This window comes from Theropithecus gelada, chromosome X (genome assembly GCF_003255815.1).
Source record: "Theropithecus gelada isolate Dixy chromosome X, Tgel_1.0, whole genome shotgun sequence".
NCBI lineage: Eukaryota > Metazoa > Chordata > Mammalia > Primates > Cercopithecidae > Theropithecus > Theropithecus gelada.
The window spans coordinates 2,041,509-2,056,084 of NC_037689.1; the positions used below are offsets into that span (position 1 = coordinate 2,041,509).

General features: G+C 40.3%; 1 protein-coding gene and 1 pseudogene across 4 annotated transcripts in view; one reads left to right on the top strand and one right to left on the bottom strand.

The window, feature by feature from the left end:
• FAAH2 (fatty acid amide hydrolase 2) overlaps positions 1-14,576 on the bottom strand; it is a 228,966-nt gene that overhangs the window by 89,722 nt on the left and 124,668 nt on the right. The gene's annotated exons all lie outside the window — the stretch shown is intronic.
• On the top strand, positions 8,500-11,536 carry LOC112615449 (annotated as a pseudogene). The gene has a single exon (XR_003117369.1). The product of XR_003117369.1 is annotated as a C-1-tetrahydrofolate synthase, cytoplasmic pseudogene (transcript).

A 14,576-nucleotide genomic window follows, 5' to 3' on the forward strand; every position in this document is an offset into this window, starting at 1 on the left:
GTTGGTCTGCCTGGAACCAGCTTCTGCTTTCAATTTTCCTGGGGAAGCTGAGGGCTGACTAGAGGCAGAAAGCCAATCATCCCGAACTCCCAGCATTAGCCAGTTGAGATCATGGCACAGTCAGAAGTCTCTACTCAACAGTCGCCCATGAGTGCGCCCCTACCTTTCCTTCTGACCCAAACCTCCTGGGTCCTGACCATGACTTTCTTGAAAGAGAAGCCCCAAATTCTCCTTACCTCTGAATCTACTTCCTCCAATCCCTGCCTCCTAGATACTAATGCTTCAGACTTTCACTTCCTCTCCCAAGTATTAGAGCAGGTTGTATCTCCAAAGGGATCTAAGGAAGCTCTACGCTGCATCCTTAGGCCCCTAGGCTATGAACCCAGGGAGTCTTGTCCCTGGTGTCCCTCCCAATTTAGGCATACAATTTAGCTCTTGACATGAGCAGTTGTGTGGGACCTGTTCTCCACCACCCTTGACAGGGCCTTAGAACTGATAACCCAGTACTTTAACAACTGGAACTGGGTCTACAACAACATAATAGATCAGGATGAAAGCAAACTGAGTAAATAAAAGGGAGGCACATATTCCTATAGTGGCAAATGGGGGCAAGAAGTGAACGTCCTTCCACTGTGTTTCCAAAATCCATCTACAAAGACAGAAGGGAGAAAGAAAGAGAAAGACAGAAGTAGTAAAGAACAAAACAGTGTACCCTATTTCTTTAAAAGCCAGGGTGAATTTAAAACCTATAATTGATAACTGAAGGTTTTCTCCATGACCCTATAACTTTGTTGTCAGTGTAAACAAGGGCATAGCCCAAAAGCACTGAGGCCACTGACAACCAGTAACCTTCCTATAAAAAAATCTTTAACCCAGGAACCTGCTGATGGCCCAAATGCATTCAATCTGTAGCAGCAACTGTTTTGCTAACAGAAGAAAGTAGAAAGTTAGCCTTTAGAGGAAACCTCATTGTGAGCACACCTCACTAGTTCAGAACTATCCTAAGTCAAAAAAGCAAAAAGGTAGCTTACTAACTAAAAAAATCTTAAAGTATGGGGCTATTCTGTTAGAGAAAGATAATTTAACATTAACCACTGAAAATTCCCTTAACCCAGCAGGTTTCCTAACAGGTGATTTAAATCTTAATTACCATACAAAGGTCTGACCAGACCTAGCAGGAACTCCCTTCAGGACAGGACAATAGATGGTTCCTCCGAGGTGGTTGAGAAAAAAACACAATGGGTATTCAATAATTGGGAGGCACTGAGGAAGCATACTTCTCTGTCACCTGACTCCATTGAAGTCCAACTAATATTAAAGGATAAGTTTATCACTAAGTCAGCTGCAGACATTAGAAAAAAACCTTAAAAAGTCTGCCTTAGGCCTGGAGAAAAACTTAGAAACTCGATTGAACTTGGCAACCTCAGCTTTTTATAATAGAAATCAGGAGAAGCAGGCGGAATGGGACAAATGAAATAAGAAAAAGGCCACCGCTTTAGTCGTGGCCCTCAGGCAAGTGGAATTTGGAGGCTCTGGAACACGGAAAGTCTGGGCAAATCGAATGCCTAATAGAGCTTGTTTCCAGTGTGGTCTACAAGGACACTTTAAAAAAGATTGTCCAAGTAGAAATAAGCCACCCCCTTGTCCATGCCCCTTATGTCAAGGGAATCACTGGAAGGCCCACTGCCCCAGGGGATGAAGGTCCTCTGAGTCAGAAACCACTAAGCAGATGATCCAGCAGCAGGACTGAAGGTACCCAGGGCAAGCACCAGCCCATGCCATCACCCTCACACAGCCCCGGGTATGCTTGACCATTGAGGACCAGGAGGTTAACTGTCTCCTGGACATTGGCACAGCCTTCTCAGTCTTACTCTCCTGTCCTGGACAACTGTCCTCCAGATCTGTCACTATCCGAGGGGTCCTAGGACAGCCAGCCACTAGATACTTCTCCCAGCCACTAAGTTGTGATTGGGGAACTTTACCCTTTTCACACACTTTTCTAATTATGCCTGAAAGCCCCACTCCCTTGTTAGGGAGAGACATTCTAGCAAAAGCAGGGGTCATTATACACCTGAACATAGGAGAAGGAACACCCGTTTGTTGTCCCCTGCTTGAGGAAGAAATTAATCCTGAAGTCTGGGCAACAGAAGGACACTATGAACGAGCAAAGAATGCCCGTCCTGTTCAAGTTAAACTAAAGGATTCCACCTCCTTTTCCTACCAAAGGCAGTACCCCCTTAGACCCGAGGCCCAACAAGGACTCCAAAAGATTGTTAAGGACCTAAAAGCCCAAGGTCTAGTAAAACCATGCAGTAGTACCTGCAATACTCCAATTTTAGGAGTACAGAAACCCAACAGACAGTGGAGGTTAGGGCAAGATCTCAGGATTATCAATGAGGCCGTTGTCGCTCTATATCCAGCTGTACCTAACCCTTATGCTCTGCTTTCCCAAATACCAGAGGAAGCAGAGTGGTTTACAGTCCTGGACCTTAAGGATGCCTCTTTCTGCATCCCTGTATATCCTGACTCTCAATTCTTGTTTGCCTTTGAAGATCCTTCAAACCCAACGTCTCAACTCACCTGGACTGTTTTACCCCAAGGGTTCAGAGATAGACCCCATCTATGTGGCTAGGCATTAACTCAAGACTTGAGCCAGTTCTCATACCTGGAAATTCTTGTAATTCGGTATGTGGATGATTTACTTTTAGCCACCCATTCAGAAACCTTGTGCCATCAAGCCACCCAAGCGCTCTATACACACACACACACACACACACACACACACACACACACACATAATTTATTTATTATTATCTTTTTTTGAGACAGAATCTCACTCTGTCACCCAGGCTGGAGTGCAGGGGTGTGATCTCAGCTCACTGCAGGCTCCGCCTCCTGGGTTCACGCCATTCTCCTGCCTCAGTCTCCCAAGTGGCTGGGACTGCAGGCACCCGCCAGCACACCCGGCTAATTTTTTTGTATTTTTGGTAGAGACAAGGTTTTGCCGTGTTGACCAGGATGGTCTTAATCTCCCGACCTTGTGATCTGCCTGCCTTGTTCCTCCCAGGTTGCTGGGATTGCAGGCGTGAGCCACTGCACCCAGCCCCACCCAATTGCTCTTAAATTCCCTCACCACCTGTGGCTACAAGGTTTCCAAACCAAAGGCTCAGCTCTTCTCACAGCAGGTTAAATACTTAGGGCTAAAATTATCCATAGGCACCAGGGCCCTCAGTGACAAATGTATCCAGCCTGTACTGGCTTATCCTCATCCCAAAACCCTAAAGCAACTAAGAGGGTTCCTTGGTATAACCGGCATCTGCCAAATATGGATTCCCAGTACAGAAAATAGCCAGGCCATTATATACACGAATCAAGAAAACTCTGAAAGCCAATACCATTTAGTAAGATGGACAACTGAAGCAGAAGCAGTTTTCCAGGCCCTAAAGAAGGCCCTAACCCAAGCCCCAGTGTTACGCTTGCCAACAGGGCAAGATTTTTCTTTATATGTAACAGAAAAAACAAGAATAGCTCTAGGAGTCCTTACACAGGTCCGAGGGACTAGTTTGTAACCCGTGGCATACCTGAGCAAGAAAATTGATGTAGTGGCAAAGGATTGGCCTCATTATTTATGGGTAGTGGCAGTAGTAGCAGTCTTAGTATCTGAAGCAGTTAAAATGACACAGGGAAGAGATCTTACTGTATGGACATCTTGTGATGTGAATGGCATACTCATTGATAGAAGGACCAGTGCTGTGACTGTGCACTTGTGCAACTCTTAATCGAGTCACATTTCTTCCAGACAATGAAGAAAAAACAGAACATAACTATCAACAAGTAATTGCTCAAACCTACGCCGCTCGAGGGGACCTTCTAGAGGTTCCCTTGACTGATCCCAACCTCAACTTGTACACTGATGGAAGTTTCTTTGTAGAAAAAGGACTTCAAAAGTCAGATTATGCAGTGGCCAGTGATAATGGAATACTTGAAAATAATCCCCTCACTCCAGGAACTAGCGCTCAGCTGGCAGAACTAATAGCCCTCACTCAGGCACTAAAATTAGGAGAAGGAAAAAGGGTAAATATATATACAGACTCTAAGTATGCTTACCTAGTCCTCCATGTCCTCGCAGCAATATGGAGGGAAAGGGAATTCCTAACTTCGGAGAGAACACCTATCAAACATCAGGAAGCCATTAGGAGATTATTATTGGCTGCACAGAAATCTAAAGTGGTGGTAGTCTTACACTGCTGGGGTCATCAGAAAGGAAAGGAAAGGGAAATAGAAGGGAAACGCCAAGCGGATATTGAAGCCAAAAGAGCCGCAAGGCAGGACCCTCCATAAGAAATGCTTATAGAAGGACCCCTAGTATGTGGTAATCCCCTCTGGGAAACTAAGCCCCAGTACTCAGCAGGAGAAATAGAATGGGGAACCTCACAAGGACATAGTTTCTTCCCCTCAGGATGACTAGCCACCGAAGTAGGGAAAATATTTTTGCCTGCAGCTAACCCATGGAAATTACTTAAAACGCTTCACCAAACCTTTCACTTAAGCATTGATAGCACCCATCAGATGGCCAAATTATTATTTACTGGACCAGGCCTTTTCAAAATTATCAAGCAGATAGTCGGGGCCTGTGAAGTGTGCCAAAGAAATAATCCTCTGCACTGCAGGCCATACAAATCCCCTGCACTGCAGGCCATACATTTCAATCCCTTTATCTTTAACCTCCTTGTTGTCTCTTCCAGAATCAAAGCTATAAAACTACAAATCATTCTTCAAATGGAGCCCCAGATGTAGTCCATAACTAAGATCTACCGTGGATTCCTGGACCAGTCTGCTAGCCCATGCTCCGAGGTTGATAACATCCAAGGCACCCCCCAAGAAAATCTCAACTGCACAACCCCTACTACACCCCAATTCAGCAGGAGGCAGTTAGAGCTATCGTCAGCCAACCTCCCCAACAGCACTTGGGTTTTCCTGTTGAGGGGGGAGTACTGAGAGACAGGACTAGCTGGATTTCCTAGGCCGATTAAGAATTCCTAAGCCTAGCTGGGAAGGTGACCACATCCACCTTTAAACACGGGGCTTGCAACTTAGTTCACACCTGACCAGTCACATAGTAAAGAGAGCTCACTAAAATGCTAATTGGGCTAAAACAGGAGGTAAAGAAATAGCAAATTATTTATTGCCTGAAAGTACAAGGGGAGGGACAATGATCGGGATATGAAACCCAGACATTCGAGCCAGCAATGGCAACCACCTTTGGGTCCCCTCCCGTTTTATGGGAGCTCTGTTTTCACTCTCTTAAATCTTGCAACTGCAAAAAATAATAATAATAATAATACATTTAAAAATGAACAACATCTTCAAGAAATATAAGATTATGTAAAGCAACCAGATCCACAATGCATGGCCATTCCTGAGGGAGAAGAAGAAAAAGTAAGAAGTTTGGAAAACATATTTGATGGAATAATTCAGGAAACATTTCCTGATCTTGTTAGAGTTATAGATATCCAGATACCAGAAATTCTGAGAACACCTGTGAGATACTACAGAAGATTAATATCATCAAGGCATATAATTATCTGATTATCCAAGTTCAATGTGAAAAAACAAATCTTAAAAGCAGCTACACTCATGGGCATTTGGATTGGTTCTGTCTTTGCTATTGTGAATAGTGCCGCAATAAACATACGTGTGCATGTGTCTTTATAGCAGCATGATTTATAATTATTTGGGTATATACCCAGTAATGGGATGGCTGGGTCAAATGGTATTTCTAGTTCTAGATCCTTTTGATAGCCTGGATTAAGAAAATGTGGTACATATACACCATGGAATACTATGCAGCCATAAAAACAGATGAGCTCATGTCCTTTGTAGGGACATGGATGAAGTTGGGAACCATCATTCTCAGCAATCTATCACAAGGACAGGAAACCAAACGCCGTATGCTCTCACTCACAGGTGGGAATTGAACAATGAGAACACTTGGACACAGGAAGCGGAACATCACACACTGGGGACTGTCGTGGGGTGGGGGAAGAGGGGAGGGATAGCATTAGGAGATATACATAATGTAAATGACGAGTTAATGGGTGCAACACCCCAACATGGCACACGTATATGTACGTAACAAACTTGCACGCTGTGCACATGTACCCTAGAACTTAAACTATAATAATAAAAACAAAGAAAAAAAAAAAGCAGCTACAGAGAATCATCAAATCACCTATGATTGAAATCCCACTGGTCTAACCGTGGACTTCTCAGCAGAAACTTAACAAGCCAGTAGAGATTGAGAGCCTGTTTTCAGCCGCTGTGAAGAAAAAGAAAAAGAAAAAATCTCGGTAAAGAATTTTATATCCCACCAATTAAGCTTTATAAATGAAAAAGAAGTAAAGTATTTCCCATATAAGCAAATGGTAAGGGAATTCATCACCATTGAACTAGCCCTACAAGAAATGCTCAAAGGAGTACTAAATATGGAAACAAAAAACTGACACTGACATCATAAAAGCACATGTCACATGTGCACATGAGCAAAACTTACAGATCTTATGTGGCAATTACATGACTGAGACTACAAAGCACATAGTTAACATCAATGTGACAGAAACAGAACCTCATATATCAGTACTAACATTGAATGTAAATGGCCTAAATACTTCACTTAAAAGATACAGGCTGGCATATTCGATGGAAAAGCAAGACCCAACTAACTGCTGCCTAAGACACCCACCTACTGGCTACAGACAAAAAGCAAAAGGGGGAAGAAGATGTATCACACACGGAACAGAAAATTGAGCTATTCTTTAAACGAACAGAAGTAAACAAAAAACAAAGAAGGGCATTATATAATGAGAAATGTAACTATCCTAAATATATATGCATGCTACACTGGAAGACCAAATTCATACAAAAAAAAAAATACGACTACACCTAAGAAAATAGAAAGCAATATGAAAATAGTGGGAAACACAAATAACTCACTGACAATACTAGACAGATCACGAAGGCAGGAAATCAATAAACTCTGGACTTAACTTGAACCCAGATCAAATGAACCACATAGATATTTACATAACATTTGACAATGTTATATAAATGACAGAATATACATTTTTCTTATCTCCATATAGAACATTCTCCCAAATTAACCACATGCTTGGCCATATAGCAAGGCTCAATACACTTGAAAAAATAATAATTATATCAAGTACCTAATTGGACCATAGTGGGATAAATGTAGAAATCGATATGAAGAGGAACTCTCAAAACAACACAAATACATGGGAACGAAACAACTTGCTCCTGAATGACTTTTGGGTAAACAATGAAATTAAGGCAGAAATAAAATAATATTTTTGAAACAAATAAAAATAGAGACATAACATACCAAAACTCCTGGGATGCAACAATAGCAGTATTAAGAGGAAAAATCATGGCATTAAATGCCTTCATCAAAAAGAGAGAAAAATCTCAAACCTACAACCTAATGTTTCACTTCAAGGAACTAGAATAACAAGAAAAAAAAAAAAAACTAAACCTAAAGCTAGCAGAATAAAAGAAATAAACACCAGAGCAGCACTAAATGAAATTAAGATTAAAATAATTATACTATCACTAAAATGAAAAGTTTGTTCTTTGAAAGGATAGACAAAATTGATAGACTACCAGCTAGATTAACTGAGAAGACAGCTGACTCAAATAAACACAATCAGAAATGATAGAGTTGACGTTACAATCAATATCACAAACACAAAAAATCATCAGAGACTATAATGAACACAACCTAGAAAACATGGATACTTCCTGGAAACATACAGCCTCCCAAGACTGAACCAGAAAGAAATGGAAAGCCTAAACAGACCAATAACAAGTAATGAATTTGAATCCGTAATATAAAATATCCAACAAAAATGGCCCAGGACCAAATTGATTCACAGCTGGATTTTACCAGACATACAAAGAAGAACTTGTTCCAATCTTGCTTAAACTATGCCAAAAAAATCAAGGAAGAACTATTCTTCTCTAACTCATTCTATGAAAGCAGTATCACCTGATACAAATATTACACAAGGAAATAATTTTTTTAAAAACCCCTACAAGCTAATATACCTGGTGCATATTGCTGCATAAATCCACAATAAAATACTAGCAAATTAAAACAAACAGTACATCAAGCCATGTGGGTTTGATCCAAGAGATTCAAGGATGGCTCAACATATGCAAATCAATAATGTAATTAACCACATAAACAGAATTAAAAACAAACACTATATGATCATCTCAATTGACGAAGAAAAACGACTTGATAAAATCCAGCATTTCTTCACAACCAACTGGGCATTGAAAATACATACCTCAAATTAATAAAAGCCATCTATGACAAATCCATAGCCAACATCATACTGAATGAGGATAAGGTTAAAGCATTCCTCCTAAGAACTGAACAGGATATTGGTGGTGTCCATCATGGGCAAGCTAAGAAAGGCCATGGCGCCAGCAGAAATCCTGAACGGGAAGGAGGTCTCCGCGCAAATAAGGGCAAGACTGAAGAATCAAGTCATTCAGTTGAAGGAGCAAGTACCTGGTTTCACACCAGACCTGGCAATATTACAGGTTGGCAACAGAGATGATTCCAATCTTTACATAATGTGAAGCTGAAGGCTGCTGAAGAGATTGGGATGAAAGCCACCGACATTAAGTTACCAAGAACAACCACAGAATCTGAGGTGATCAAGTATATTATATCTTTGAATGAAGACTACTATACACGGGTTCATAGTGCAGCTACCTCTAGATTCAGAGAATTCCATTAACACTGAAAAGACTGATCAATGCTATTGCACCTGAAATGGATGTGGATGGATTGACTAGCATCAGTGCTGGGAAACTTGCTAGAGGTGACCTAAATGACTGTTTCATTCCTTGTATGCCTAAAGGATGCTTGGAACTCATCAAAGAGGCAGGGGTGCAGATTGCCAGAAGGCATGCTGTGGTGATTGGGCACAGTAAAATAGTCGGGGCCCCGATGAATGACTTGCTTCTGTGGAACAATGCCACAGTGACCACCTGCCGCCCCAAGACTGCCAATCTGGATGAGGAAGTAAATAAAGGTGACATACTGGTGGTTGCAACTGGTTGGCCTGAAATGGTTAAAGGAGAATGGATCAAACCTGGGGCAATAGTCATCCACTGTAGAATCAACTATGTCCCACATGATAAAAAAAAAAAAAAACAAATGGGAGAAAAGTTGTGGTTGATGTGGCATACGACGGAGCCTGTTCCTGGTAGCTTAAGGCCCATGATGGTTGCAATGCTCATACAGAGCACAGTAGAGAGTACCAAGTGTTTCCTGGAGAAATTTAAGCCAGGAAAGTGGATGAATCAGTATAACAACCTTAACTTCAAGACACCTGTTCCAAGTGATATTGATATATCATGATCTTGTAAACTGAAGCCCATTGGTAAGCTGGCTCAAGAAATTGGTCTGCTGTCTGAAGAGGTAGAATTATATGGTGAAACAAAGGCCAAAGTTCTGCTGTCAGCACTAGAACACCTGAAGCACCAGCCTGATGGGAAATACCGGGTGGTGACTGGAATAACCCCAACACTCCGGGAGAAGGGAAAAGCACGACTACAATCGGGCTGGTGCAAGCCCTTTTTGCCCATATCTACCAGAACATTTTTGTGTGTGCGACAGCCTTCTCAGGGCCCCATCTTTGGATTAAAAGGTGGTGCTGCAGGAGGTGGCTACTCCCAGATCATTCCTATGGAAGAGTTTAATCTCCACCTCACAGGTGACATCCATGCCATCACTGTAGCTAATAACCTCATTGCTGCGGCCATTGATGCTCAGATATTTCATGAACTGCCCCAGACAGACAAGGCTCTCTTTAATCTTTTGGTGCTATCAGTAAATGGAGTGAGAGAGTTCTCTGATATCCACATCCGAAGGTTAAATAGACTAGGCATTGAAAAGACTGACCCTACCACACTGACAGATGAAGAGATAAACAGATTTGTAAGATTGGACATTGATCCAGAAATCAAAACTTGGCAAAGAGTGTTGGATACCAATGATAGATTCCTGAGGAAGATCATGATTGGACAGGCTCCAACAAAGAAAGGTCACATAAGGACGGCCCAGTTTGATATCTCTGTGGCCAGTGAAATTATGGCTGTCCTGGCTCTCACCACTTCTCTAGAAGATATGAGAGAGAGACTGGGCAAAATGGTGGTGGCATCCAGTAAGAAAGGAGAGCCCATCCGCGCTGAAGATCTGGGGGTGGGTGGTGCATTGATAGTGCTTATGAAGGACGCAATCAAGCCCAATCTCATGCAGACATTGGAGGGCACTCCAGTGCCGTTTGTCCATGCCGGCCCATTTGCCAACATCGCACATGGCAATTCCCCGATCATTGCAGACCGATCGCACTCAAGCTTGTTGGCCCAGAAGGGTTTGCAGTGACGGAAGTGGGATTTGGAGCAGACATTGGAATGGAAAAATTTTTTAACATCAAATCCCAGTATTCCGGCCTCCACCCTCACGTGGTGGTGCTTGTTGACACTGTCAGTGCTCTCAAGATGCAGGGGGCGGCCCTGTGGTCACTGCTGAAATGACTCTTCCCAAGGCTTACATAGAGGAGAACCTAGAGCTGGTTGAAAAAGGCTTCAGTAACTTGAAGAAACACATTGAAAATGGCAGAATGTTTGGAATTCCAGTAGTAGTGGCCGTGAATGCATTCAAGATGGATACAGAGACTGAGCTAGACCTCCTCAGCCACCTTTCCAGAGAACATGGGGCTTTTGATGCCGTGAAGTGCACTCACTGGGCAGAAGGGGGCAAAGGTGCCTTAGCCCTGGCTCAGGCCATCTAGAGAGCAGCACAAGCACCCAGCAGTTTCCAACTCCTTTATGACCTCAAACTCCCAGTTGAGGATAAAATCAGAATCACTGCACAGAAGATCGATGGAGTAGACGACATTGAATTACTCCCCAAAGCTCAACACAAAGCTGAAGTCTACACAAAGCAGGGGTTTGGGAATCTCCCCATCTGCATAGCCAAAACACATTTGTCCTTGTCTCACAACCCAGAGCAAAAAGGTATTCCTACAGGATTTGTTCTGCCCATTTGCGACATCAATGCCAGCATCGGGGCTGGTTTTCTGTACCCTTTAGTAGAAGCAGTGAGCACAATGGACTCCTCACTCGGCCCTGTTTTTATTGTACTGATTTGGACCCTGAAACAGAACAGGTGAATGGATTATTCTAAACCGATCATCATCCATCTTCAAGAAGCTACTTTGAAAGTTTGGCCAGTGTCTATTCAGGCCCACTGGGAATTAGGAAGTATAAGGGAGCCAAGAGTCAGTCCCTGCCCAGAAGATAAGAAACTAATAGTAGGAGGTTCCCCAGATGTCATTTTCAGCCTTAATTCTCATCATGTACAAATAACATAAATCATGCACATGTCTATTTACTTTAGTGATGTTCCACAGAATAAAAGGAAATAGTTTTGCCAAAAAAATAAATAAATAAAGGACTGAACAAAGACAAAGATCTCCACTCTGACCAGTCCTATTCAACATATTACTGGCAGTTTTACCCAGAGGAAAGGGATCCAAATTTAAAAAGAAGGAGTCATGTTATCTCTGCTTGCTGATGACATATCTAGAAAACCTAGACGTTACATAAAATTCATATACTTGATAAACAATTTTAGTAAAGTTTCAGGATATTGAATCAATGAAATAAAGTCAATAGCATTTCGATACACCAATAACATTAAAGCTAAGAAACAAATAAATATTCCATCCCATTTACACTAGCCATTTACAAAAATAAAATACTAGGAATATGTTTAACCAAGGAGGTTAAAGATAACTATAAGGAGAAATACAAAACACTGATAGAATAAATCATAGATGACAGAAACAGAAAAAGATCTTATGCTCATGGACTGGAAGTATCACTAGTTAAAATGACCATATTACCAAGAGCAATCTAAAGACTAAACATAATTCCTATCATTACAAACATAATTTTTCACAGGGTTAGAAAAAAATTCCAGAATACATATATAACAAAAAAAGAGCCTGAAGAGCCAAATAAATTTTGCATAAAAAGCAAAAAGTAAGAGACCCACATTATCTGACTTCAAAATATACTAAAAAGCTATAGTAACAAAAACAGTATGGTAATGGTTAAAAAAAAAAAATGGAGACATGGAATGGAACCAAACAGAGAACCAAGAAATAAAGCCACATACCTGTAAAAAACTGAACTTTGACAAAGTTGACAAAAATAAACAGTGAAGAAAGGACATGAAATATTGCTTTATTGAGTAGCAATAAAGAGTTCTGGCAAAATTGGCTAGCCATATTCAGAATAATGAAACTGGACCCCTCTCTCTCACCATATACAAAAATGATCTCAAGTTTTATTTATGACTTAAATGTAAGACGTCAAACAAGAAAAATCCTAACAAAAACTATACAAAAAACTCTTCTGACATTGAGGGAAAGAATTTATGACTAAGACTTCAAAAGCAAATGCAACAAAAACAAAAGTACACAAATGGAACATAAACAAAAAAGCTTCTGTACAGCAAAGGAAATAATCAACAGAGCAAAAAGACAAACTACAGATGAGAAGGAAATATTTGCAAATTATGCCTCTGAAAATGGTCTAATATCCACAGTCTACAAGAAAAAAAAAAAAAAAATCAACAAGAAAAAAAAATTAAAAAGTGAGCAAAAAACATGAACAGACATTTCTTAAAAGACATGCAATTGGCTACAAAAAAACTTATGAAAAGGTGCTCAACATCACTAGTCATCAGAGAAATTTAAATTAAAACCACAATGAGATACCATCTTACACCAGTCGGAATGGCTATTTTTTAAGGTAAAAAATAACAGTTGTTGGTGAGAATGCAGAGAAAAAAGAATGCTTACACACTGTTGGCATATTGTAAAGTAGTAAAATTTCTATGGAAAACAGTATGGAGGTTTCGCAAAGAACCAAAATAAAACTATCATTCAGCATAGTATTTCCACCCCTGACTAATCAAAAGAAAAGAAATCATTATATCAAAAAGACAACTAAACTTGTGTGTTGTGTTTATTGCAACACTATTTACAATAGCAGTCATCAAATAAACCTAAATTTTTATCAATGGTTGACTGGATAAAGAAATGTGATATATAAACACCACAGAATACTATACAGTCATAAAAAATGAAAGCATGACATTTGCAGCCACGTGAATTTAGCTTGAGGTCATTATCCTAAGTTAAATAACTCAGAAACAGAAAGTCTGTTTCTCACTTATAAGTGGAAACTAAACAATGGAAACACATGGACAAGTAGGCAGAAATAATTGACACTGGCAACTCAAAACTATAGAAGGGTGGGAGGTAGATGAGGGCTGAAAAATTACCTATGGGATAAAATGTTCACTGTTTGCATAATGGGTACACTAGAAGCCCAAACTTCACCATTACACAATATATCCATTTAACAACATGCACAAGTACCCTTTCAATCTAAAATAATAAAAAATAAAGTACAATAAATGTAAGACTTGACTGTGAAATTCCTAGAGGAAAATAGAGAGAAAAAGCTCTGTAACATTAGTCTTGGCAATGAGTTTTTGCATATATGTCTGAAAGCACAGGCTAACAAAGCAAAAATAAACAAATTGGTTTATAGCAAACTAAAAAGCATTTTCACACAAAGAAAAGAATATAAAATAAAAAAGCAACCTACTGAATGGGATAAAATATTTATAAAACATATATTTGACATAGGATTGATGTTTAAAATATACAAGGAATTCATAGAACTCATCAGAAACAAATAACTCAATTGAAAACTTGGCAAACAACCTGAATAGACATTTCTTCAAAAGAGACATACAACTGGCCTCTAGGTATATGAAAAAAAAATCAACAATGCTAATCATCAGGTGAATGCATATCAAAGCCAAGATGAGATGTCACCTCCCACCCAATAGCATAGCTATTATTTTTTTTAAAGGTAAGTGTTGGTGAAGACAGGGAGAAATGGGAACCTTTGTACACTGTGGTAGAAATGTAAATTTGTACAGCCATTCAAAACATTAAAAATAGAAGTACCATATGACCCAGCAGTGCTACTTCTAGTAATATATAAGTAATTCAAATCAGTATCTCTAAGAAGTATCTGCAATCCCATGTTCTCTGCGGCATCATTATTTATAATTGCTAAGATATGAAAACATCCTAAGTGTGCATTGATGGATAGATAAAGAAAATGTTTTATATACATGACCTGCTGCTATAAAGACACATGCACATGTATGTTTATTGCGGCACTATTCACAATAGCAAAGACTTGGAATCAACCCAAATGTCCATCAGTGACAGACTGGATTAAGAAAATGTGGCACATATACACCATGGAATACTATGCAGCCATAAAAAAGGATGAGTTTGTGTCCTTTGTAGGGACATGGATGCAGCTGGAAATCATGATTCTCAGCAAACAATCGCAAGAACAGAAAACCAAACACTGCATGTTCTCAC